Raw genomic sequence first — 25,932 nt, 5'->3', positions numbered from 1 at the left:
CACTGATGACAGAGTAAAGAAACAGCTCCGCCCAAATCTAACTTAGTGAACCAGTAAGGGTGTTGGGTTTACTTACAGGAGCCTGAGAAGGGGTTAACTACAGGAATGTGGTGGACTGTCAGCAGATTCATCATCAACACTCCCACTCTACAATGGACAACAACTCTCTTCTCACCCACAGTTATCCCTATTTATATTGCCTTGGGAGGACTCATTAATCCTACAGATTTCAGGAACTTCCTAAGACTTGGGAATAAGTGTGATTCACTTCCTGAGTCTCAATGAACCTCCCTCACGGTAGACTATTTCAGTTTGGAGGGAATACCTATACAACCAGGGAACAAAAAATTGTTCAGACGATTAGATTATGTGAAGTGATTAAAGGCAGAAAGACTATAGGGAGCTTCCGGGGGATGGAGAAGACTCAGTCTCTCACAGGTTGACCAAGGAAAGCTTTCTGAGAGGCATCTTGAATGTCCAGCCTGGTGGATGTCTGGGTTCAGAGGGCTCTAGATGGAAGGGAGAACAGACCTGAAGGCTTTGTGGCAAGATGCTTCCTAGAGAATTGGAGGAACAGGCTAGAAACTCAAAGAGCCTGTGAGCAGATGGTAAGAGGAGACTGGAGTGGTAGCAGAGCACCATGGCCACCGAACAGATACGATGGAGCAGACAAGTTACCATTTTGCCTCTGAGAATTCCTGAGCAGCAGAATTCACAAGGATGAGAAAAGCCAAGTGAGTACAGGTCAGCTTACTCTTACCCAGAATGCATAGGACCAGAAGTATTTCAGATTTCAAATTTTGTTTGAACTTTGGAAGACTTTAGACAGATAATAAGAATCTTGGTAAAACTCAAGTGTAAATACAAACATCATTTATATTTCATATGTGCCACATCCACAGAGCATGAACATCAATTTATATAGCATTCTTGCTGCCCCTGCATTTGATGGAGCTGTCGCATGAGGTCAGGGGAGGGATTTTCCATTGGTGATGTCATATTGGTACCCAGGAAGTTTCCAGTTTGAAACGTTAGCATTTTAGACTTCAGACATGCAAATTAGGACTGCTCTGCCGCCAGCAGCCACAGCACCTATACCAAGTTCATTTGGATGCTCCGCAGAGCATCATTCTACACTGGTCTTCAGTTTGGAGGATCATAAAGTATTCCTTAAAGCTGCCTTAGGCAAATAAAGCTCGCTGACTCCAATCTTACAGGGTCATGATGGGTTTTTTTTTTTTTTTTGGTTGTTGTTGTTGTTTTGTACAAATCTCCAATTTACATGAATATTACTTTCCTTTTTTCTCCTCTCTCTTAATGTTTTTTAAGCCATATTTGTTAAGGTTTGTTAGGGATTTTTGAATCTAGGTTCACAAAAGAGAAAATGATTATGTAATTTTCCTTTACCATGGATCTTTGCCAGAGTTTATGCTGTCTTTATGAAACACAAGGGAGAATAATTCTTTTTTATGTCCTCTGTCAGGGTTCATGTCAGATTTGTCCTTCCTCTGCTTTCAGTGTCTAACAACAGCCATCCTTTAGCTCTGGGCAATTTGATTTTTGCATTCTATCTCTCAGGTATGTCTCCACTGACTGTAACTCCAGGTCAAGGGGAGCCGGTGTCCTGGTCTTACTTCCATGGGTACCTGGTACATGTGGTACACACATATACATGGAAGCAAAAACATGCATACATGTAGCATTTTTGAAAAAAAATTAAAAATTTAAAATGAAGAAGTCTATTCATTTCCTGTGACCTTTTCCTAGATCTTTGTTTTAGTTTGTAGAAAGAGGGGTTCTAATATTCAGGCCAAAGATGGTTAGGGCAGTGTTATTCAAAAAAGTTTTAAATCCATGTTTTAAAAAATATATAGAAAAAAGAGCTTAATATTGACATGAAAAATATTTCTTTGCTTTCTCCTTTGTCTTTTAAAAAAAAACCTTTATTTTCATTGTTTTTCACTTTAAAAAACTGAGCCCAGAACCCCAAACATACTTTTAACCTTATCTAACCATATATGTGTGTGTGAGCATATATCTATATCTATATCTATATCTATATCTATATCTATATCTATATCTATATCTATATCTATATCTATATCTATATCTACACTGAGTTTTTATAAACATATGCCATTGTGTAATTTCTTATACATTTATTCACCTTCAGTGACAGGAGCCAGTTCCAGAGCCTTGCACATTAGGCAGCAGCTCTATCCCTGAGCTTTGTCTCGTGTTCTTGTTTCATTATTTTTATTTATTTTTTAATCTTTTAACAAGTTCATGCATGTATACAATGTACCTCAATCATATTCTACCAGAATCCCTTCTCCCGCTCCTTCTGGATCCTTCCACCAAATATTTTCCCCTCTGACCTTCATCTTCTCTTCTACAAAACAAGCAAACATTAAATCCAATTAGTTTCGCCAGAATTTGTAAGAGTGTAGGACTATCCACCTGAGCAACCAATCAGAGGCCACACCATGAAGAAAAGTTAAATTCTCCTCTCTAGTGGCTATCAGTTGCCAGCAGCGACTCAGCTGTGAGCAGAAGCTCATGAGCCCGCCCTCATCCAAGCCAGAGTGTTGATGGGCATGATCTCTCATGGGTGCAATGGCCACACTGTGTCTGGAAGACAGCATTTCTCAGGGTCCCTCCACATTCTTCAGATAATACAGTCTTTATAGCCCCCCATCACCACCTTTCACAGTGTTCCTTGAGCAGTAGCTGGAGGGGAGAGTGTGTTGATATTAATGCCATATTTAGGGCAGTGCACCTGACAGCCACTCATTCTCAGCACTTTGACCATGTATACCGCTCAATACTGACTGATGTCCACTGCAGGCAGGAGCTTCTCTGAACAAGATGGAAAGTAGCACTAATCTGTGGATAAACATACAAATATGTTGAAGGCAGCTTGGCATGTCCATTTAGCAAAACCCAACAGTAGTAAGGTCTCCAACAGGGCCTATGAACTTCCCAGCCATGGCTTCTAAGTAGGCTTACAGTACTAGGCGTGAATTCTCTCATTTGGAAACATTGGTTAGCCCCATAACAGTTATACCACGATTATAACAGACACATCTTGCTTAGTCGGTCAGTATTTATTGAAACATGTCCATGGCTGGGACAGTCTAGTGGTTTTATGAAAGCTGAACAGAAGGAAGGGGCTTTCCAGATTAGTTCTTGCTTGGTTTCTCTGTCATCAATTTATATAGCAACCAACATGTATCATGTCTTCAGCAAGAGGGTCTTACCATATAGCTGTGGTGGGCAACCAAGTAGCTCTTATTGTAGTTTTGATCAATAGATTACAGCTGTATTTATTTATGGAGTGTCCCATGAAATGTCAACATTTGTATACAACTTATAACCCTCAGAACAGATAATTGGCCTAGCCATCAACACCAAACATTTTGTCTTTGAGGAATGAGACTATTCAAAATCCTAACTAAATTTGCAACTGATTGATATAAATAACAGTCACTGTCCTGTACAGGAATAGAACATTAAAGTTTGTGCCTCTAATGCGCCTGGAGCCTTGTACTCACTGTCCCCTCTGTTTCTCTTCCCTTCCTTCCCCACCTCTGGTATTCTTCACTCATATCCACTGTTTAAGATTTCCTACAGGAATGAGGACCTGAGACATTATCTTCCTGGGCCTGCCTACTTCACTTGACATAGTGTGTTGCCATCCCATCCGTGTTGCTGGACATGGCAGAGTCCTGCTTTATAGGGCTGACTAACGTTCCATTTGAGTATATATAGTGTCACACTGCCTATATCCACGTATCTGTTGATGGAATCTTGGCTTGGCCATGTATGCATCTTTTCTATTGTGAATCATGCTGCCATAAACAAGTCTTTAGGGGGGCCTGTGTGCCGTATGGATTTCCTCTCTTTGTGGAGCTACCCTATGGCAGGCTTGTTGAGTCTTACAGTAGTTCTACTTACACTTCTTGACGCATATGCATCCTGTTTTCTGTAAAGACCATACTAATTTATATCTCTACCTTTCACATACAGGAACACACTCTCTCTCTCTTTCTCTCTCTCTCTCTCTCTCTCTCTCTCTCTCTCTCTCTCTCTCTCTCTCTCTCTCTCTCTCTCTCTCCTTACCTTTCTGAATGGAGCAGTGTGGTCTTAGCTTTTCCATTGTGGTTATTGATGCTAAACAAGTGTTCCAGAGCTGGTTGGCCACTTGTAGGAAATGTATACTTAGATCATTTGCCTGTTTGAATCAGATGATTGTGATTACTATAATTATGCTGTTAGTCTCTTATGACTCTGGGTGTTCATCCTTTTCTGATGAGTATTTTCTACCATGTTCTGTAGGTTTTCTTTATGAATTATCTTCGTCACTGTACAGATGCTTTTTAGTTTGATCTAATCATATCTGTCAATTTTTGTTTCTGTGGCCTCTTTTGTCTTTTTTGGAGGGAAGGGGAGTTCTCCATTTTTGTTGTGATTTGGTCTCTAAGGGTTTGTTTCAAAACCCCTTTGCTGGCTATCTGGCTATAGCACCTGTCATGCCAAGGATTGCCAAGGTTGAATATCTAAGATTTATTTCAATGGGTCTAATCAAAGGTTGTAAAACCTATTATAAATGGCCAGTATTGGGAACCACTCATGGTATCCACTATATATATTTCTTCACTCAGATATAAAAGCTCTATCTAGCTACAGGCTTTACAATAGTTGGTCAGCAGGTCATATTTGACTCATCTGTGGCAGTTTGCTAGCCACTCTTTCCCCAAGGATCAGGTGACCTACTTTAAGGCATGGCTTTCTGGGCAGTTGGCTGAGTGTTAAAGAGTATGGATGCTGTTTCTTTGTGGCTAGAATCCCTGTTTCATAGCACAGCTCTTGAATGTGTTCTGCAAGTCCTTGAGGATCTTACTCTGATGTGTGCATCTTTGGGTCTAGAAAATAATTAGCTCTGAAGATTCCTAGAGCTTGCTTACATAGTTCCTTCATTCTAATATGTTTCTCCATAAAGTCCTTTCTTATGAACAGTGATACTCTCAGTGGTCCCCCTAACCAGGCTCAGTGAGATATGTGGCCCTGCCTGGGCTCAACTTCCTTCTGCTGTATCCTGTAATATGTGCATTGCATGTGGCAGAAAACTCAGACAGCTTGAAATGCATGCTTTCTGGCTCTTGAGAGATGGGCTTTTGTACAACCTAGGAAAGCGATGCCTCGTTTTTCTGCCAAGTGCTGGCAGTGGGAGATGAGTTCATTCCATCAGAGCAGAAAGCAGTCTGCAGGATGACTTCTAAAGTAGTCATTTCTTTACATTTGATAGTCATTGTTGGTGAGAAATGTACAAGGAGCTGATAAAAACAATACAAATATTGTGTTCTCATACTACCCTCTTCTCTCTCTTCTTCTTTTCTTCCTCTTTTTCCTCTTCTTCTTCCTCTTCTTCCTCCTCTTCCTTCTTCTGTATTTGAGACAGGGGCTCATGTAGCCCAACTGGCCTAGAACTCATTATGAACCTTACTATGTAACTCCACTTCCCAAGTATTTGGAATACAAATATGTACCATCATGCCTGCTACAACAAACTGCGTGTGTGTGTGTGTGTGTGTGTGTGTGTGTGTGTGTGTGTGTGTTGCTGAAGGCTGATCCTTGGGCCTCATACATTCTGAGAAAACACTTTATTACTGAGCTATATCTCAGCAAAACCTGGGTTGTGTTTGCTTTCTTACATTTCTTTTCTCTTTCATCCTTCTCCTTTTCCTTGTCTTCTCCTTCTCAGTCTCCTTCTTTCTTCTCATTCTCCTCTTTCCCCTCCCCTTCTCCCTCTTCCCCCTCTCTCCCCTTTCCCTTCTCCCCCTTCCCATCTCCTCCTTCTCCTCCTCCTTCTCCTCCTCCTTCTCACCTCCCCCTCCTCCTTCTCCTCCTCCTCTTCTTCCTCCTCCTTCTGACAGTATCTCACCAAGTAGCCCCCGACTGGCTTGGAAGTCTCTATGTAACATAGCACAAGCTACCCCTGAACTCAAAGAGATCCCGTTGCCCTAGAATGTGGTTGATCTAGCAGGGGTCACACCATTGAAGAAAGCTGACTCCCCTTTCCCAGCTCTGCATTTTCTATGGCAGTTATTTATGCGGTGGCTACCCTGGATCTATTAAATGCATATGTGAGCCCAAATGGCAGGGATGATACAGTTCAGCTGAAGTCAGTTTTGATGCCACTAACTGAAGCTGTATTTTCTGGGAATCTGGTCTTTCTACGGCCTTTCTGTACATCATGTTACTGCAACCTTGGGGGACCCAGAATACAAGCACTTTCCTCTGGGCCCTTCAAGCTTGGTGAGCAGAAGTAATTCAGAACATCATGGTAGATGAATGATAGCTGTCTGTTCTAGTTGTGTCTGTTACCTGTGACTCCATGGTGTATAGCATTAAAACCTGGTTTGTGGAGTCCTCTAATGCCTTGGCCATAAACTCTACCCAGTGGTCCTGAAGACAGTTTAACCCATGCATCTATAGCAAAAGCCCTGACTTTTCTCCATTTCTGTGCTAATGGATGCTCTGTGCTCTTAAGCCAGTGTGCAGTATTTCCTTACGCACCACTAGGACACTGACTGACACATAGCCTAGCCCAATTGTCATTTTAATTTGCATTACTGAACTTTCATGTTATAGGTTTTTAAAGACAATGTCTCACTAGGTAACCCAGAGTGGCCCCGAATTTACTATGGCCTTGAATCATCTGATTGTCTATTCACTAAACATAGTATATAAATCTTTTAAATATTATTTTTATTTGCATTTCTAAAAATTACATTTTGTAGTTTTCTGTACAGTTTGGGGATTTTATTTTCTTATAGGTTCATAATACCTCTTGTTCTTTTGAGAGTAGGTACTCCATAGCTTTTTATAAGGCTCTCTTTTTCAGTATAGTTATCATGGAGGGTATTGTGAGGGAATTAGTTCTGAGACATCCCATGGATATCAGAATCCTTTGATTCCTGAGTCCCTTTTTGTAAGGTGAGTAGTGTTTTCACAGAACCTCTTCACGCTGTCTCTGTGTACCTTGCATCATCTCTGGATGGCTTCCGACTCTTTAGTGTGTGTGTGTGTGTGTGTGTGTGTGTGTGTGTGTGTGTGTGTACGCTATGTAATGACTGTTCTGTAGTATTAGCTGAGGGAGTAATGACATAGGTGAAGTCTTTATAGTTCTTTAAAGATGCATTTTTCCCCAGTATTTCAGCTCAGGTTTGACTGAGTGTGTGACAGCAGAACTTGCTAATATAGAAGGCTGACTATATTCTTTATTAAGTTTTTTTTATTTTATTAAAGTTTATTCTTTATTAAGTTTTATTTCAACCTTTCTGTTCCTCTTGTCCTCTCATCTAGGCTTTTGAAAGCCTGAACATCACTTATCATCTGTCATTTCTTATTTCCTTCCGTGCTAGTCCCAGTCCGAGCCATCAGCATCTCTTATCTGGATCAGTTTATATTGATCAGGAGGTTCCAGATAGAGAGTCAAGGGTGTGTGTGTGTGTGTGTGTGTGTGTGTGTGTGTGTGTGTGACATGCATACAAAAAGGTCATCTGAAGGGATTGGCTCATGGGGTTTTGGAGGCTTGGTGAATTCAAACTCTTTATGGCTGGCAAGAAGATCCAAGGCACAAGAATATCAAGGACAAGGGCAGTCTGCCAGTAGAGCCCTCCTTTTTTTTTTTTTTTTCCGAGACAGGGTTTCTCTGTATAGCCCTGGCTGTCTTGAAACTCACTCTGTAGACCAGGCTAGCCTTGAACTCAGAAATCCGCCTGCCTCTGCCTCCCAAGTGCTGGGATTAAAGGCGTGCGCCACCATGCCCTGCGGTAGTGTTTATTCTACTGAGGCCGTTGGGTAGTTGGATGAAGAACATAAATGGATAATGTTAAATTTTTGTGCTAAATTGTGTATCTGTGGATGTTGCTTTGCATAGGCACCTTGTGAAGTCTTCCAGTTGGTTGTGGGACACTGACACAATTAGTCACTGCCATTGTAGGATCCTACCTGGCTCTGCCTTCCCAGTCTTGGGGAATTTAGTTGTCTGCACCACATTCCTCATGTTGTCCCAGCCACCCTCTGATCCCTGTTGTCCTTGATTCCCAACTCTAGCCTAATACTAGAGTTTACACTGCAGATGAGGCAGAGGCAGGGTCATTAGCCACTTACGATGGAAGTCAGAAATACGTTTACAAGGTCCTGTCATGAGTGACTTACTGTTTTCAGTGTTCTTGGAATGAAATCAAATTGGAAGTCCTTCACAAATTGTTTCCTGTCACCATGCCTGGCCTCCTCTTTCCCCTCCAGATAGTGTGGCTCCAGTGACCTCTTGGTTCCTTGGGTGGGATCCCATGAACCCCTCCAGCCTGGCTAATGCCATGTATCTCTACACCGCCCACAGGAGACCAGTGGGCCAGGAACCAGGAAGGCTCCTACAGCCTCACAGACTAAGGCTGTCTCTCCCCAGGATGAACTGTCTACTCACAGACACTGCTCTGGCACCTGGGGTGGGAACACCCTGCCATGTTCATTGATTTTTGGATAAGTGTACATGATACACACTCAGTCTCCTAGTGAAAAAGGAGATCTTATTTCTTCAAGTCATTCACAGTAATTCCTCTCGGGAGATTGTAGTGGTCTGCATAATTTTGTTCCTAAAGTTTGGCCATTATTGTTTCTATGTAGCTAATTGTCTCCCAGGCAGCAAAGACAAAGGAAGGAGGCAAAGTCTAACGATCTGTCCACTGATCCACTCAGGACGGTAGGCTTGGCAGCCAAAGAAAAACCATCTGCCCACTTCCCCTTTGTGGGGCCGTGGGGCTCTTCCCCTCCAATCCAGTCTCAGCTGCACACTTAGGTCTACCTTCCCCTTGGCAGCTCACCCTAATGGCCCTCATCATTGGGAACGAGCCATAGGATGCACAACTTTATGCTGAGGTCTCAATGCGGTAGTCTGCAGGTAGGATGGCTCAGTGGGTAAGGCACTTGCTTGACAAGTCCTTGTTTGGTCCTCGAGACCCACATGGTAGAAGGAGAAAACCAGATCCAAAGTTTGCCCTCCAGCTGTGGCACATGCCTGCCTCCCCCCATACATAATAGATAAATAACTGTAATTTTAAATAGTTCCCAAAGGAATATAAATGGCACACTCACAACGGGGACCTCAGTGGAAAAGTAGGAGACCCTGACCTGGGAATAGCAGGTTGCACCACAGCCATGGCAGCCGAGGTGGTGGCGGCCTCTTGGGTCTCATGAGGTTTCACTTTATCTAACTTTAAAATGGTAATAATGACATTTTCCTTTTGTTCTTCAACCTGACATTTAAAATGTGCTTTGAACTTCTGGGAAGAAAAGGACCCCTCGTAAGCCAAAAAGATGTGCTGGTATTAGCAACAGTTACAATGCGTATTCAAAGTAAACACACCCTCGACAAATATGTCTTTTTATAGCCACCCTTCCCGAAACACAATTAAAATTAGATGATGTGAGTTAAGATCGAGGAACAAAGGACATTAAAATGACATTAAAAGAACAAAAGGAGAAAGATTGAAAGTCTCTAAGGAAAAGGACAGATGGGAAATGTCAGCAGCCACTGTGTGGTGACTGGGTGGGCTTCTCTCTGCCTTCTCACCCTGCTGGGGGCGGAGGGAGAAGCTTGGTACCAGGAGGAATCTGACTGCCTGAATCCTGGTCTTACAGAGGCTCTGGAATTAGTCAGCAGCTGGCTGAAGGGAGCTTAAACACTAAAAGATTGGTTTACAGTCTGGGATAAGTGAGAACACCGCTCAGAGTCTCTGTCTTCCTCCCCCCATGCTGTGCATGGTGGTGATTGGCCAGGCTCCGTGTACCTATGGCCCGCCTTAATACAGCAATGAACTTGACCCGTGTGAGTCCAGTGAAAAACCAGACTGCTACATCAGAGCCTAGGGATGCCAAGTCTAGCTGAGGCAGGAGGGAGCTGCCCAATAGCATGGAAGTCTGTACTGCAGTAACCGAAAACCCTCGGAAGCTCCCCTGAGCCTGCAGGGCAGCTTTCCCCTGCATGGCCAGAGAGCCCAGGAGACTGCTTCCATTGGAAAGTCCTGCCTGCCCCCTGGAAACACCTTATTGGTGGTGGTGCTCTCATATCAGTCAGGGGCAGAGCAGATGGCAGTCCTTTGTTCATCCTAGCTTGATGTCTGGCTTGGTGGCCAAAGCTGTTTTATGCTTAGGAGACATCAAAGCAAAGCAAAGCAAAGCAAAGCAAAGCAAAGCAAAGCAAAGCAGATCGATGCAGCTCAAGAGGAGCAAGCCAGCAGATACCTGTGTTCCACTCTGCCATGCGATGTGGGTGAGAAAGAAGCCCACAGACCTGTCCTCCTCCCCACCCACAGGCGGGTCATAGGCACACAGAGCCCTCCTTGCCTTCTACCACAAAGTACAGCATTAAAGGAGAAAGACAGAGACCTATAAATCACCATACTATACAGACCTGCCCTCTAGACCTGCCCACTACACAGACAGGCCATAGCCATCCCTTGCCAAAGGATGTCACCCAGGGGCCTGCCAGATGCATGGCCAGTGTGCAGCAGGAACCACCATGATGTGTGAGTATGTGGTGGACAGATGGGAGAGAAAGAAAAGTGGAGTAGATTGAGCATTGTGAAGAGAGATGGAACTGGAGACTCGAGGATGGAGGTGTGTAGCCTATTGTGAGTGGGCAGCTCTGCCACCCGTGGCCATGGTGAGTTTCCAGTCCAAGCTGCCACTGAGGGCCATGTCTGGTTCCATGACTATGCAACAGCAAGGGTCAATGTCCAGGGCTCATATCACCACTAAAGAACATGGGGACATCCCTGTGGAGCTGACCCACCCTGGTGGCTAGGGAGTAGGTATACTGGCCTTGAGACCATGAGAGCAGGAGAGCCTGACCCTGCTTGCTGCCCCCAATGACAGCGCAGGGTGGTCTAGCCAGAGTAGAGCAGTGCTGGAGAGGTTGCCTGTGATGGTGCTGACCAAGGAGAGCCTGCAAGCAGACCAGCTCTGCTACTACCAGGGCCCAGATCTCTGAGTTGACCCACCCCAAATCTGTATCATCTGTGAACAGTTGGGACTCATGAAAGGGCCAATTCTGCTGATCCAGAGCTTCAAAATCTCCATGACTCAGGGCAACAACCAGGAGGAAGCCCAGTAAAGGTCCAGTACTAATGGTGTCACATAAGCCAGACATCTTGAAACAGACCGATGACTCATTACAATGACCTTTTGCAAGTGAAAATGTGTGGACCGAGGGATATACTGTGGGACACACTGTGACATTCTACAGTTTCCATGATTAGATATGTTCTATGCTTTGTAAGTGTGTGTGTGTGTGTGTGCGTGCGTGTGTGTGTGTGTGTGTGTGTGTGTGTGTGTGTTTTATTTGGGGAGGTTGCAAGGGCATAGGGTGAATATGAAGGCACAGGGAGGTGACTGGGACTCGGGTGTATGATGAGAAACTCAAAGAGCATCAATAGAAAAATTTTAAAAAGGGGTCTGCTCATTACCTTTGGCTCCCAGATCTGCTGCTGGAGGGTAGAAAGGCATAGAGGAAGTCACCCTAATGGTGAGTGTGCCCAAGCAGAGGTGAGACTTGCCTCCTACACATGTCCAGTTACCTACTGTAAAGAAGGCTGGAAGTACATGAGCATTTGTGGATGTTAGGCGCACATGGGTCTTCCCCATTTCTTGCGATGGAGCAGAAGTCTATGGAGAGGAGTGTGAGATTGCTATTTACCTGCTCAGCATAACTGCCCTTGGCTGTCTTTGACTCCTGTGAAGCTGGCTACAAGTCTCCACAGTGGCAAGGGACTGATGGGGGCTCTAGTGTGCAAGTTCAAGGCTCAAGAGAAAAAATAACCCCTGGGATTTGTCTGGGGCTGCTGTCGTAACTCTGTAAAGTATTGTGCACCCGTACACTAGGAAACGCTCTCGATGTTCTGCCTAACAACAAGGAATAAAACAGGCAAGGTTCACACTCTCCTGAAGCTTTACTCAAATGTTGGGTGGAAGATGATACAAAAAGGTAAATAATGTCCTTGCCTGTGTTAATGAAACCAAATGTCTCTTCTCTTCATATTTATTAAAGATTTGGATACCTTGTTGGTTGAAGACCTTGCCCAATTTCCATTGTGTTGTTTCCATTTTTCTTTTTTTTTATTAGATATTTTCTTCATTTACATTTCAAATGCTATCCCCTTTCCTAGTTTCCTCTCCGAAAATCCCCTATGCCCTCCCCCCTTCCCCTGGTCCCCAACTCATCCACTCCTGCTTCCTGGCCCTGGGATTCCCCTGCACTGGGGCATATGATCTTCTCAATACCAAGGGCCTCCTCCCATTGATGGCCAACTAGACTGTCCTCTGCTACATATGCAGCTAGAGACGCGAGCTCTGGGAGTACTGGTTAGTTCACATTGTTGTTCCTTCAGACTCCTTCAGCTCCCTGGGTACTTTCTCTAGTTCCTTCATTGGGGACCCTGTGTTCCATCCGATGGATGACTGTGAGCATCCACTTCTGTATTTGCCAGGCACTGGCATAGCCTCACAGGAGACAGCTATATCAGGGTCCTGTCAGCAAAATCCATTTTTCTTAATAATTGTGTTTTCTCGAAATGAACACTTTGTCTGCTTCCGTGGCTTGTTGGATATTCATGTACGTACACACACATGCACCCTAATGCAGAAACACACGCATACATGTCTTACCTTTAAGAGCCTGCCTTTCCACTTCAGTGTAGTCTTGGTGGTATTATGATTTAAAAGAAGTTGCTCTTATCTCAAGATGACCGGGATTTGTCCCCTGGTGTCAGAGAGCATCACCAGCTTCCTTTCCACACGAAGAACCAAGACTCAGTTCTGACAGTCTCAAAAGCACAGTTTCATCTTTTCATAGATTCACTGAGTGGATCCGGGACTATTTACTGAAGAGAAAGTCCTTTCCCCACAGCTGTGCACTGCGATTTGGTGACAAATGATGTAGCCTGTGTCCTAGGTTACTCTCTAGGTTCATTGTTTGAATTGTTGATCTTTTCAGGTACTCTTGAGTAAAACCTCATTGTTTCAATACCTGTAGGTAGCTTCAGAAGTCTCTGCTCGCACCATCAGCACTGTGCTCATTGACAGCGTCCAGCTATTCTGTCCTCTACGTTGTCAGACAGGCTCAGAGTCATAGTTTGTAAAATTCTGGGAAGAAACCCTTCTGGAAACATTGATGGGACTGGGATGGAGCCAGAGACTAGAATGAGCACAGCTGTCACCCTGAGTGGAGCGAGCCTTCTAGTCAGGCCTTCTTGAACCTTCACTAATGGTCTACCGTGTTCTGAGTCTTGCATTATTTTTCATTAGCTATATGTCTAATTTAAAGTAAGTGTGTGTGTTTGTGTGTGTGTGGTATATTGTGTGTGCATGTCTAAGGTTCATGGGGTATGTGTCTATGGTATATGTGCATATATGGTGTGCTGTTGTGTGTATGTGTGTGTATAGTGTATATGGTATGTGGTATGTGGAGTGTGTGTGTTGTATGTAGTGTATGTGTGGTATGTGTGTATGGTGGATTATATTTTATGTATTATATGTTCATCTGTATATGTAGTGTATATGGTATGTGGTGGGTGTTTGTGTATTGTGGGGGTGTGTGAGTCTATGCTATATGTATGTATATGATGTGTGGGGTGTGTGTGTTTGTGGTGTATGCATGGTATATGTGTAGTGAGCATGTATGTGTGTGTATGTGTGGTTTGTGTTGTGTGTATATGATGTATGTATGGTATGGTGTGTATGTATGTGTGTGTGTAGTGTAGTATGTGCTGTGTAGTTTGTATGTAGTGTGTGTCATGTGTATGTAGTATATATGTACGGTATAGTGTGTTTATGTGTGTGGTCTGTAGTGTATATGGTATATATGTGTGTGTGTAAGGTATGTATGTGTATAGTATATGTGTGTGTGGCATATGGTATGTGATATGTATGGTATGTTGTATGTGTGTGTGTGTGTGTGTGGTGTGCATGCTGGTGCTGTACTTCAAACTACTTATCTACTTCTGTACCTCAAACCACTGCAAGAGTCAGTGACTTGAGACAGCACCAGCCTAACATTCCTCATGATTCGGTGTGGTTTTCTTCTGTTAGTCCTGCTTCCAGTCACTCATTGATGGGGGCTGGGAAAGCTTAGTGGACTTAGTGGCCTTGGGAGTTGGGGGAGCCAGTCATCACTCAGCTCCTGGTCTAGACAGGGCTTCTGTCTGTGATACTGGAAACCGCCAAGGCCCTTCCAGAGGACACAAGCAAACAGTGCCAGCCTCTAGAGGCCTGGGCCCCAGACATGCACAAATATAACCTCTGCCACATGCTGTTACTCAAACCATGTCCCAAAATTAGATCACATTTGAAAATGGAGCAATAGTCCCTGCTTCCTCGTTGAAAAATCAGGCAGCCCCATTAAGCCATATTATTGCATTCAGTTTTTAGAAAAAAAAATGTACCACATATTTTTTAACTCCATTTTCTGTTTGTTATGAGAAAATAGATATAAAACTGGTGTATGCATATTAACTTTTATATCCTAGCACTTTAATACATCTAGTTATTAACTGTATTACTTCTGAAATCTCTGCCTATACTAAGTTGTTTGAAGAACAAAATCATTTCTTTTGGGATATATCTGGCTTTTCTTTCTTTTTTCTGTCTCCACTGTCTGGTCCTCCAGGGAAGTGTGGGCATGAGGGTCCTTGCTTGTTTCTCATCGCAGCAGGACATTCCCAGTGTGTGGCAGTGATGCGGGCTCTGTGCAGTTGTCTGCATAACTAAGTTTTCATCTGTTTCAAGCTTGCTAAGTTTTTGTTGGGCCATAACTATATGCTATGCTTTTCTTTTGAGAAGATCATACAAGGTGACTCCTCTATTCTGGTAATATGGTAAGCTTTTGTGACTGCATTTTGAATGTCAAATGAAGGGGATTTCCTTCTTGGAACTCACCTTGCTTGTACAGACTCTCTTGGTTTTTATTTTCAGAGTTTATTCAAGATTGTGATTGTATACTCATGAGGGAAGTTGACCTTTGATCTTCCTTTTCTAAAATGCCTTTGACATATTTTTATATTTTTTTTTCATAAGAAATACTGAGGAGGTAGTTCTCTTTTTCTTTCTGGAAACATTTACTTGGGGCTGATGCGATTTCTTCTATAAATGCTCAGAAGAACTCACCAGTACAGTCATCTGGGTCTAGAATTTATTTTAAAGTTAGTTTTGAAATTCTGAGTTCGTGAGTTATAGGGACTATTCGAATTTCAGGGTTCGGACTAATTTTGTTTGGTTGCATCCTAGAACTTTCCAGCTTCATCTGCGCGCTTCACGTTTGTTGGCAAATGTTATGCGTACTATTGTGCTGCTGCTGTTGGCCACTCCTTTGAGGGAGCACAGAGATGATTCTGTGCCAAAAGAAGCTGGAAAGCGCAGCAGAGACTCTGCCAGTGGTGTTGACAAGAGCAGTAAGTAACAGCAATTGGCAGGATGCCCTCTCTGCCTCACATTTCAGGTTACCGCCATTGCCTCCCATTGGAGGAATTCAGTAGAATTCCGTCTATGTTTGTATGGGGCAAGTGAACCATGCCACCAGACAGAAGAATCCAAACCCTGAGAAACTCAGAATTGAGTATGGTAGGTGTGGGGTCAGCTCCCTGCCTAACTAACTGCTCTGGAATACAGAACCATGACACCCCACTGAGAGGACCATGGCGGTCAGTCGGGTAGCATGGAAGTTCTCCATGCTAGTGAGGTATCTAGATAGGCCCCGAGTGTTTAGCGGATGAGCTTCCCTACCTGGGCATCCCTTCCTGCAAAGAGTATTGAGTCAGGGTTCACCCCAAGTACCGTGTATGCATTTACATTCAACATCAAGTAAAGCAGTCTTGACAAACAAGGACCACCTCTTCGTCAAGGGGAAGAGGTTCCTGATAAAGAGCTGCACCTAAATTTCCAGGAGAAGGCCTCTCTTTCAGCCTTTCCATATTCTTGTCATTCACTTTGAACTAAACCAGGTCCCACCTCCATTCAGGGTTCAACCTTCTCCTTCCTGCCTGCCATGTGGATGTCCTGAGGGGGAGCATGGACTGGGGAGCCCCGTTCTGAACTCCCAGTGGTACCCCAGTGTCTCCTGAGTACACAGGACACTGGGGACCGCAACAATCTTCTCAGACCTCACCGTTTCCCATCCAAGAAAACAGGGACTGAGCCCCCATGATGGACTGTGTTCAGTCTCCCCCAAGCAGCCTGCTGGTGACACTCCAGCTGTGCTCCATGCACGCCAGCTGTGAGGCACCCTGGGATATTGATCTGGTTTCTGCTAACTATACTTTAATACTTTCTCTTCAGAGATGATAGTTTCTGAAGAGAAGAGGTTTATTTAACTCATGGTTTATGGTGCCAGCATCAGCTTCATTCAGCCAAGAACTTTATAGCAGGTGGTGTCATAGTGCCAGCAGAGTGTGTAAGAAAAAAGGTCTCATGCTTGCAGTGTGACCTAAGTACCTTCATTTTAAAGGTTCCAATACTCATGACATCACCACACTTAGCACAAAGCTCTCAACACAGGAATTCATTGGTGCAGGGAAATTTCAGCCCTTCCGTGTGAGGGGTGAGCTCTAGCTGAGTGGATTTACCTTGAGTTAAGATACCAGGAGCACCCCGCTGTTCAAAGCTTTCACTTAGTGCTTCCAGGTTCTTGTCTTGCAAACTCAAAGGCTGAAGTTCACAGGGCACAACGAGGCAGGCATTTAGAAACAAGTTGACTCTGAATTCATAGGCGGGAGCCTAACAGATCTCCTATATTGCAGGAGCCAGTCCCAAAGATGGGTGCCATCACGTTTCCGGTTTCAGTGCTTTCTAATAGGGCTTGTGGCAGGGGAGCTGGCTGGTCTAGTTGGCAAAGCTTGAGGTGTCTGTGCGTTTTTTCCATCACAGTGGCTGGATTGGAGTTTTGGTCACAGCCTCATGGATAGTTTCTAGGCAGCTGTGTAACAGGAGAATGATCATAGGAAACTAGAACAGGAACCAGGGCCCAAACCCTCCTTGCATTTCAGGCCTCTGACCAAGGGCAAGAGCTGTGGTCCCTGTCCCTAAAGTACCAGATTCTCTCTCCTGCTCTTATCACTGTATAAAATGGATTCAGACCCTATCCATAGCCCCAGCTTGTGGAGAGATTCAGCTCTAGCAGTGGAGATCAATGTCTGTCTCTACCTCCCACATCCCCTTCTCCACCCCCCTGTGTTGCAAGGCCCTCCTCTTAGCTTCATCTGTGTTCTTCTGCTCTTATTCCCAGGGAATTCCAGGATTGTCTGGATTCAGAATTCCGTGATATTTTTTATCCTCACTTCAAGGATCCTTATGATCAATACTAAGATCTTTAAAAATATGGCCATTGCCTTTTGATTAGTGTCAGGATCCTATATATGATGGTCAGGATCTATGGTGGTTCCATTGGAGTACTGGAGATGAAAACTCCTATAAAATGATATCGTTATACCTCCTCTGTGTTTAGATATAAAAGTACCACTGCCCTAGCATTGACGACAGTATTTAGGATGTTGCACAGATGTATAGCCAAGGAACAGTGGGCTAGCCCATACAAAGTATGTTTATATAAGCTAGGCCATGTAGGTTTTTGTTAAGTATACTTTGATCTGTAAGTGAAAGCCACATGACAACCCATTCTCCACAGTGTATTCATTGTTAAATGGCATGTAACTACATTGTAAAATCCATTGTTAACATTACTATCCTCTTTCTCCCTCCTAAAATCCTTGTTTTCATTGTTTCTGGTGGGAATGTGTAAAGTTTTATTTAGTTTACATAGAAAGTCTTTGTTTCCTGACTCTGGGCGCCCAATAATCTCTTCTTCTATACTAGCATAATGATAGTTAGTGTTCCTGGGTAGAAAATTCCTGGCCCAGCCTTCTCACTTCTTACTGAGCCCTGCTCAGCTTACCTGCTCGGTGTTTCCTGCTCTGTGCTTCTCTATGATCACAGGTGAGAACTGTGGTATGAAAAGTTCCCCAGAAGCTCATTGTTCTTTCTGTGTGGGAGCTTGTATGGTTTCTTATTAGTCTTCAAATTCAGATGTGTTGCTGGGGTGTATTGAAATGTGGACTTTTCAGGTCTCTTTTGATTTGAGTCTCCAGTTTGGTTCCCACTCTGTTTACTCCCCATCGTTGCTTTGTGTCCTCCCCTAACTCCTACTATTTACCCAGGGTGCCGCCTGCTCCTGTCCTCCATGTCTTCATTCTTCATCTGTGATTTTTAGTTCATTAACTCATTGTCTTGTATTATATGACTCATGTCTCATATGGTCTCCTAAAACAGTAATGCGTTCTCAGTGGGCACCAGTCCTTTTTTTTTTTTTTTTTTTACAGATCCTCTCCTCAAATTTTAAATTAAAATACCAAGCACTGTTCTGTCCTCGGAGTATTTTATCACACTCTAATAATAACTCCTTATGTGTTCTCATTATGTCTTTTTATTATAAACTCTACTTCTGTTTCTGCCATTAGTTCTGCTCCACCACAGACATCTGCTCTGGATTCTGGCTGCCTCCTCCCTTGAAGCCACTGTATATCTAGGTGGCATGCAGGTCTGCTTTCTCTGATCATTGTCTTGGGTACAGATCTTCCCCAGTGCTGGTTTAGGCTCAGCTTAGACTGTAGTAGTTACAACCCATATAAGGCCACATGCATTACTAGGAAGTCATGGACACATGCAGGGATAGCTTTCTCTCTGTGGCGCTGTACCAAAGAAGCCAGCAAACCTCCCTCTTCTTTTCTTTTTCCCCTTCATTCTTCCTTCTCTTTCTCTCTCCCTCTCTCTCTTTCTCTCTGTGTGTGTTTGTGTGTCTCTCTGTCTCTCTGTGTGTATCTGTCTCTCTCTGTCTCTCTCTGTGTATCTCTGTCTCTCTCTCTCTGTGTGTGTGTGTGTGTGTGTGTGTGTGTGTGTGTGTGTGTGTGTGTGTGTGTACACTCTTAGGATTTAAACTTATACCTTTAGACATGCTAGGCAAACGTTCTACCAATCTGTCTCTTTATATATAGCTAGGGTGGGAGGAGATGAGATAGTTTCTTTTTGGAATCATCTTCAGGCCTCACTTACAACGTACCTTTCAAAGAGGACATCTGAACCCTTCCAGAACTAACACCTAGTTTCCTTGCATGGTTCTTGTTCCTGTCTGGCTACTCTGGAAACCGTTAGGTCAGCCGATTTACACTGTGTCCTGGTATAGCTATTCCCTGGCTGTATCCTGAGCTCTAGCACAAATATGGTGTCTTTCCAGTTCATGTGACCTGTGACCTGCAGACTGTTGCTGAATTCGGATCCTTGTGCATAACTGTCAGTCTTGAATGCGTTCTTCCACCATAGACTGTGACAAAGCTATATCTCAGGTATCGTTAGTGACCATTGGAGACTAGGGAATGTGTATTTGGCTGGGTAGGAACTTTCTATGTTTTCCTGTGGTCTGCTCGTTACAATATAGAGGTCAGAAAACAAGGCCAAATTTGGAAGTTCTGCAGGAGTCCAGATGTCAGAGACATTCATACTCCTAAAGACTTTCAGACATTGGGTGATAACTTCCTGTCTGTTCCTAAACAGAGCCCAGGGTTTACTACACAGTAAAGCCTCCGAAGGCTGGGATCAGCTCCAGGTGACGTCACAGTCAGTGTCTAGATATCAGACTACTAGGTGAGTGAAGAAGTGGTGACTCCAGATACAGAAGTACTAGTCCAAGGATTACCCCTAAGGCCCAGTGTCAGGTGGGGGACTAGCCTTAGTGGATGCTCTCAAGGAACCACTGCTGGGCTCCAGGGATCACGTATGCTAAGATTATGTCCACACAACATGAAGACATGGGGCAATTTTGAAGCAATTTTTGTCTTTCTCATCTACAGACGTTGACTAGACAACTGGTCAAGCCATTGGCTTTCCCCTTTACCCAAGTCCTCTGTAACAGCTAGATGCCTTTTTGCCACAGAGAATGAAGCCAACTGCCATTGTTTGTGCACTAAGGTCTGGACTTCAGCAACGTTTCAGGTTCAACCTTCAAGTGTGCTCAGAGCTGAGACAGGTAGACCAGTTGGCACATGGGTACAGTTGGAGTCCCAGTATTACTATATGGAGCCAGTATGCAGCTGGGTACCCAGTCCTCCTGCTAATCTACCAAGTCTATCAGTGTTGGTTGGGAAGCTTTAGAGTTGCTCTTAGCAGCTGGTGAAATACAATGTAGCTTACAAAATCTTAACAAAGGTAGCTATGCTGAAACAATATAGAGAGAGGCTGCTACAGATGTGTAGCATCTGTACAGATGTGTAGTACAGATGTGTAGGTCACAGCCTACCAAAGTCAAGGACTTGCATTCTTTCTAGGTCTCCATCCTGCCAGTTTTAATTTGTTCTTAATGTGTTAGCTTACCTCTTCTTAGTCAATAAGGTGATTGCCACTATTTAGGGAAAAATCATGCAGATGGAAATGGCTAGCTTGAAAGGACAGTTTTCTCTCTTTTTTGCCTACAAACCTCTTTTTAAGAGCACATAAATAGCTTTCAGATGTTGCCCAAAATATCCCTCACTGCTCATTGGTTTGAATAGGGTCACATGTCCATTCGCAATGAGCTGCATAATTTGTTTATGAATTTAGAAATATCATCCTTGAATAAGGTTCATCAAGTAAGAATGTGGGTGGTTGTTGATATTAAGTATCAGCGAGTCGTGCTGAATTCTGTAAGCTGCATCTAATAATCACACTTAGACATGAAGAATTAGCATAACAGATGTAGCCACATTAATTAATTACTATGTGAAATTTCCCAGTGCACGGCTCTTAAATGTCCAGAATAATAACCACATTGAATTAGGTAATTTGCTTAGAGGTAAATATGCTAGGGGGAAAGATGCATGAACAGTGTGGACCATTTAGATAATTATAGACAATTGGGCCATCAGAGAAAAATTCATTGGCATGTGGCTAGTGGTTGGTTAGATCCAAGGAAGCAGCTAATTAGTTGTTGTTTGCTTTTCCCACACCATATCATTCAAGCTTGTGGGATTAATAAGATCTCAAAAAAAAAAAAAAAAAAAAAAGCAAGAGCCTTGGTGTATCCAGCCAAATCAGGGGGCTGTGTTGACAGCTTCAGGGCGCAGAAAAGCTCCAGCAAGTCCAGATACTGCTCTTTTCACGCAGTTAGGGTCATCTTCCCAAGGGTGGGTCCTTGACTGATGAGCAGGGTTTCAGCCAGACCAGCTGAGGCGGAGCCACGAAGCAGGCTCATTCGAGTCTCATCCGAAGAGCTGGCCCTCGCCTTACTTTCTCAACAGAAGTGCTCACTCGTGTTTAGCTTTTGCCATCTTTGTATTTTTCATGGTGTTACAGGGGCTCTCTTGTCTTTTCCATTTCCTGCTTCTTTCTTATCTGAACTTTGTACCTTCTTTAGTCTTACTGAGTGTACATTTGTTTATTCCCTGAAATGAATGTCTAACTGTCTGTCTGTCTGTCTGTCTGTCTGTCTGTCTCTTTCTCTATGCCTCCCTCCCTCCCTCTGTCTTTCTTTCCTTCTTTTCTCCTCAAGGCTTTTGACAGCTTCATATAGATCAAAAGCTGTAGCTTCCCTGAAGCTGGCAACACAATCCCCTAATCTGGCTGGATGCTAGCAGGAGGGAGACATGCAGGAGAGAGATTCGAGAGAGGACTCGAGAGGAGCAAACATGATCAGAGAAGAATTGCTGGATGTAGGAAAATGTTAGAAACAAAACTCATTGTCTTGAGTAGGTAATATATATTAACTAAAAATAGAAATCATGTCACGCACGCTCACGTAGCTGCTGGGGAGAAAGTGAAGTTTCCTTTTATGCTGGGTTTCTAGCCATTGTCCACTTAATGTTATAACTGATGAAGTCAGTCAGCTTTGCTACTGAGTGAGATTGCGAGCCAGCATATATATGATCTACACATTGGCAGGGGATTAGGGACAAACCTTTTAATTCTGTGGCAGAAGTGACCCACTTGCCCAGGAGTATCTCACTTTCATCTACACACCTGTCCCAGGATTTACACCGTGAAGTATAACTGCATCAAGATAAAGATGAGGAGTTTGGGCACCAAGGTTTCTGGATTGAACGGTTTTCGTTCTAAGAAAAGCAGAGACTTTACACAGTTCTCTATGACCTTTATGTACTGTCCATTAGAAACCAGATATTCTCGGAAAGGTTTGGGCTGCTCTGGCTCCAAGCACAGTACTCTTGAAGCTAGTTGCCTCCAGTGAAGATGCATCTAGGTGAATGTACAGTTTGCAGATTGTTCCAGGGAGACAGCGTTAGATTTGTTTGTCTACATTAAGCAAAGGAGTAATCATTGCTGCCACTGTTATTAGTGCGTCGTGAGCTGCAGCCAGACAGAAACCTGGCCAGTCAGCTAAGTGGACAGGCTTCTCCCCCATCTCTCTCATTTTAGGGTCTCTGTGCTTCCCTTACCTCACTCAGTAGAACTTACTGTTCTCAGTAGGCACAGTTAGGAAACGATTGGCACTCAGATCGGTTAAAGCGGAGGCGCACGGTTCAGTGAAGAGTTGGAGTGTCAGTCCACTTTTTGTTACGGAACCTCTGATTTTAAAAAGATGGAGGGTGCTTTATTTTGGTCCCTGGTTTCAGGGTTTTAGTCTGAGGTTGCTTGGCTCTGTTGCGTTCGGGTTCCTGGCAGGACAGTATACCTTGGGGGAGTACACAGCTGAGGACATTTTCTTTTAGACCAGGCTGTCCTCGAACTCAGAAATCTGCCTGCCTCTGCCTCCCAAGTGCTGGGATTAAAGGCTTGCGCCACCACCGCCCAGCGAGGACATTTCTTATTAGATTATCATTCTGGTTATCAGGAAACAGAGGAAGAGGAGGGGCCAAGGTCGGAGTATCGTCTCTAGTGGCGACACTTCTGCCCCACCCCACTCTACCCGTGTAAACCCGACTTCTTTCAACTATACCCTTTTGTTAGGAGTGAAAGGCTTCACCACTTTCCAATCACAGAATGATCTGGGAAACGAGTCTTTAACACACAGGTCTTTGGGGGGATTCAAGAGTCAAGCTATGACAGATGGTATTGGGATATGTGAAACCTATGAAGTTCGGGCCAGATGAGCAGCAGATGTGTATGTAATTCTGAGTGTGACTTGCTTAATCCATTCTACTTGAACAGCTGGTTTTTTGTTTTGTTTTGTTTTTAACTACAGTCGAGGTTTCTTCGGTGCTGTGTGTGGAATTTTAAAATGTGTCTATAAAACACAGGGGGAAAATTTAGTTTTAAGTCATATCTACCACAAATGTTCACAGATGTCAATTTATTTTAAAATTTTCAGATTATTCTGGATTGGGTTATATTTACCGGCAGGAGCTTGCTCTCTGTAGGTAGTAAGCAAAATTGACTCATGGGAGAAGCTACAAGTTGCTCCCATAGATTTCAGTGAAGACAGAGGCTGGGGTTAAAAGGAAAATTAAGGGTTAAAGGGGCAAAGCCTGAAGCACGGAGGAAGATGGATATGAAGGCTTATGGCTAGGTATGAGATAACCAAACCGCCTGGGGATTCAATAATAGCAGGCTCTCACTAGCTTCCCCCCAAAGCCTCCCCCACCCTAAAGGAAACTATGCACAAGATTCTTGCTTCTAACACAGCTAAGTTCAACAGTCTAAATTGTAAGGAAGGACAACTTCTGCCTCCACCTGTGTCAGGAAAGAGATCCAGACTCTTCCATAGATGATGAGTTAAATACAGAGAGGGGTGGGGGGCAGGTGGCAGCCAGAGCTCCCATTTCCATTGCCACAGGGAATGTCACTGTCCTTCTTGAAGTCTGACTTCTGAGTAGTTCTACGTGAAAGCATCTCTGTGTTCCAGAAGTCATCTTGTTATGTGGCATAAGTGAAGACAGAGTCAAGATAGGAAGGAAACTTACTGTGTCTCACCAGCTGCTGCCAGTGACTTACACAAGAAATAAGGAAGTAGGAATTCACTTAAGAACTGTTAGCTATTGGGGCTGGCGCGATGCCCCATGGCTTAAGAGCACCTGATGCCCCTGCAGAGGATCGAGATTCGGTTCCCAAACGAATTTACAACTGTCTGTTCCAGGGTACCTAACCCTTCACAGACACCTACATACACGTGATAAACACAAACTCTCTCTCTCTCTCTCTCTCTCTCTCTCTCTCTCTCTCTCTCTCTCTATCTCTGTCACACACACACACACCCATAAATACTTTTAAGTGTTAACTTTTAGAATGGCTTTTAATTTTCTTTCCAATTCTTGTTTGTGCTTTTTGTTTAGTTTCGTCTTGAATTCTTTCCTAGAATACTGTACTTTAGAACTGAAATATATTTATTACCTGCCCAAGCCCTTCTTTCTGTCAGGAAAGCCTGAGCCCTAACCAGTTTGATATTTTCCTCCTGGACCCATGGGAAGTTGGTGGCAAGAGCTCTAATCAGAGCTCACCATTCCTGAACAGTGCGGCATATTTTAAAAATGCCCATTTTAGATGTAATCTAAGATGCAAATAAGCACGCTTCCTGATTGTGACTGAAATCATTATTTCCACAAGAGACTCTCCTTTGTTGGATTTTGATTGATTTTATAATTCGAAATGTTTTTACATTGTTGTTAATGCAGAAAGTCTTGGCACATGACTTGATCCACTTGTTGGTCTTAATGCTGGTTTGTTATCCCATTTCATCTCACTACATTTAGTATCGGATTCTGGCTTACTCTTCAAGTTGTTATGTTTTAAGGTTGGGTTTAGTGAGTCACAATGAATACACCATAAAATATACTCATTGATAGAACGGTTTTAGAGTTCTTTTAGGACATTTACAGCTATTGTAGCACTGTCTAATTTCCTGATATTTTCATCTGTCCACATCGCATACCCTTGATGAGTCACACTCTAGGTAGCTGGGGTTACAGCCCTGAGCCACCAGGCCCAGCCTTCTCAGTGTTCTCATTTATCAAGTCTGCTTTTGGTCTTGAATCTAAAAGGTCACTATGCCGAAGTTCACACAGATTTACTCCTGTGTTCTATGGCGCTGTATTCTGTAGTTCTATAGTGCTGGCTCTCATTATTGGCATGTGTCTCATTTTGCATTGCTTTATGCACGGTGTAAAGTCAAGGTCAAAATCCACTCGTTGCTTTGTACTGTCCCAGATGGCTTGTATCATTTGCTGTTAATCTATTGGATTATTGTAGCCTCTCCTGAAAATTGATCACAGATGTGTGGAAATATTTCTGAACCCTCACTTCTGATCTCTGTCTCTAATATGTATATGCATTAGTTGGTTATAGCTACTGTAACAGAATACTGCAGACGGGTGGCTTACACAGATCTCATAGATCTGGAGGCCACAAAGCCAAGAAGAAAGTTTGATGTCTCCTTATCTCTTCAATTCTTAGCATGTAAAATGGCCACTCTCCACTATGACATCATCCTAGAACTTTCTTGTTTATGCATGTGGCTTACTGATCTCTCTTCTTTGATAAAGGCACCTGTCCTACTGGTTTAGGCCCTCATCCTAAATGTCCCACTTTAACTTAGTGTGTTTATGTTTAGAAAATACCTCCAAATACAGTTACAGTCTAGGGCACTATGAATGGAACTTAAACATATAGACTTTGGCAAGAACGCAGACGCGCCCATGACAGAGCTGTGCCATGTAATGCTACATTAGGAGCCTTGGTGTAAACAGTGTTATTGGTGCATTGCATGGGTCTTAGCATTTCCTTATAAATCGTTTCTGTTGGATCAGTAGTGATGTCTTACTTTCTCTCATGGATTTATTATTTGGGTGTTCTCTCTCTGATGGGCTCAGAGGTTGGTCAGGGTATCTGAAGATTCCTGGTTCCTCA

The 25,932-nt window shown here is 43.6% G+C and overlaps 1 protein-coding gene and 1 pseudogene across 2 annotated transcripts in view; both read left to right on the top strand.

Moving 5' to 3' along the window:
- Nucleotides 1-25,932, top strand: part of Fam189a1 (family with sequence similarity 189, member A1) — a 400,438-nt gene that overhangs the window by 250,908 nt on the left and 123,598 nt on the right. The gene's annotated exons all lie outside the window — the stretch shown is intronic.
- On the top strand, nt 10,097-10,229 carry Gm51521 (annotated as a pseudogene).

This window comes from Mus musculus, chromosome 7 (genome assembly GCF_000001635.26).
Source record: "Mus musculus strain C57BL/6J chromosome 7, GRCm38.p6 C57BL/6J".
Taxonomy (NCBI): Eukaryota; Metazoa; Chordata; class Mammalia; order Rodentia; family Muridae; genus Mus; species Mus musculus.
Note: the sequence above shows the minus strand (reverse complement) of the source record. Positions and strands in the feature narration are given on the sequence as shown.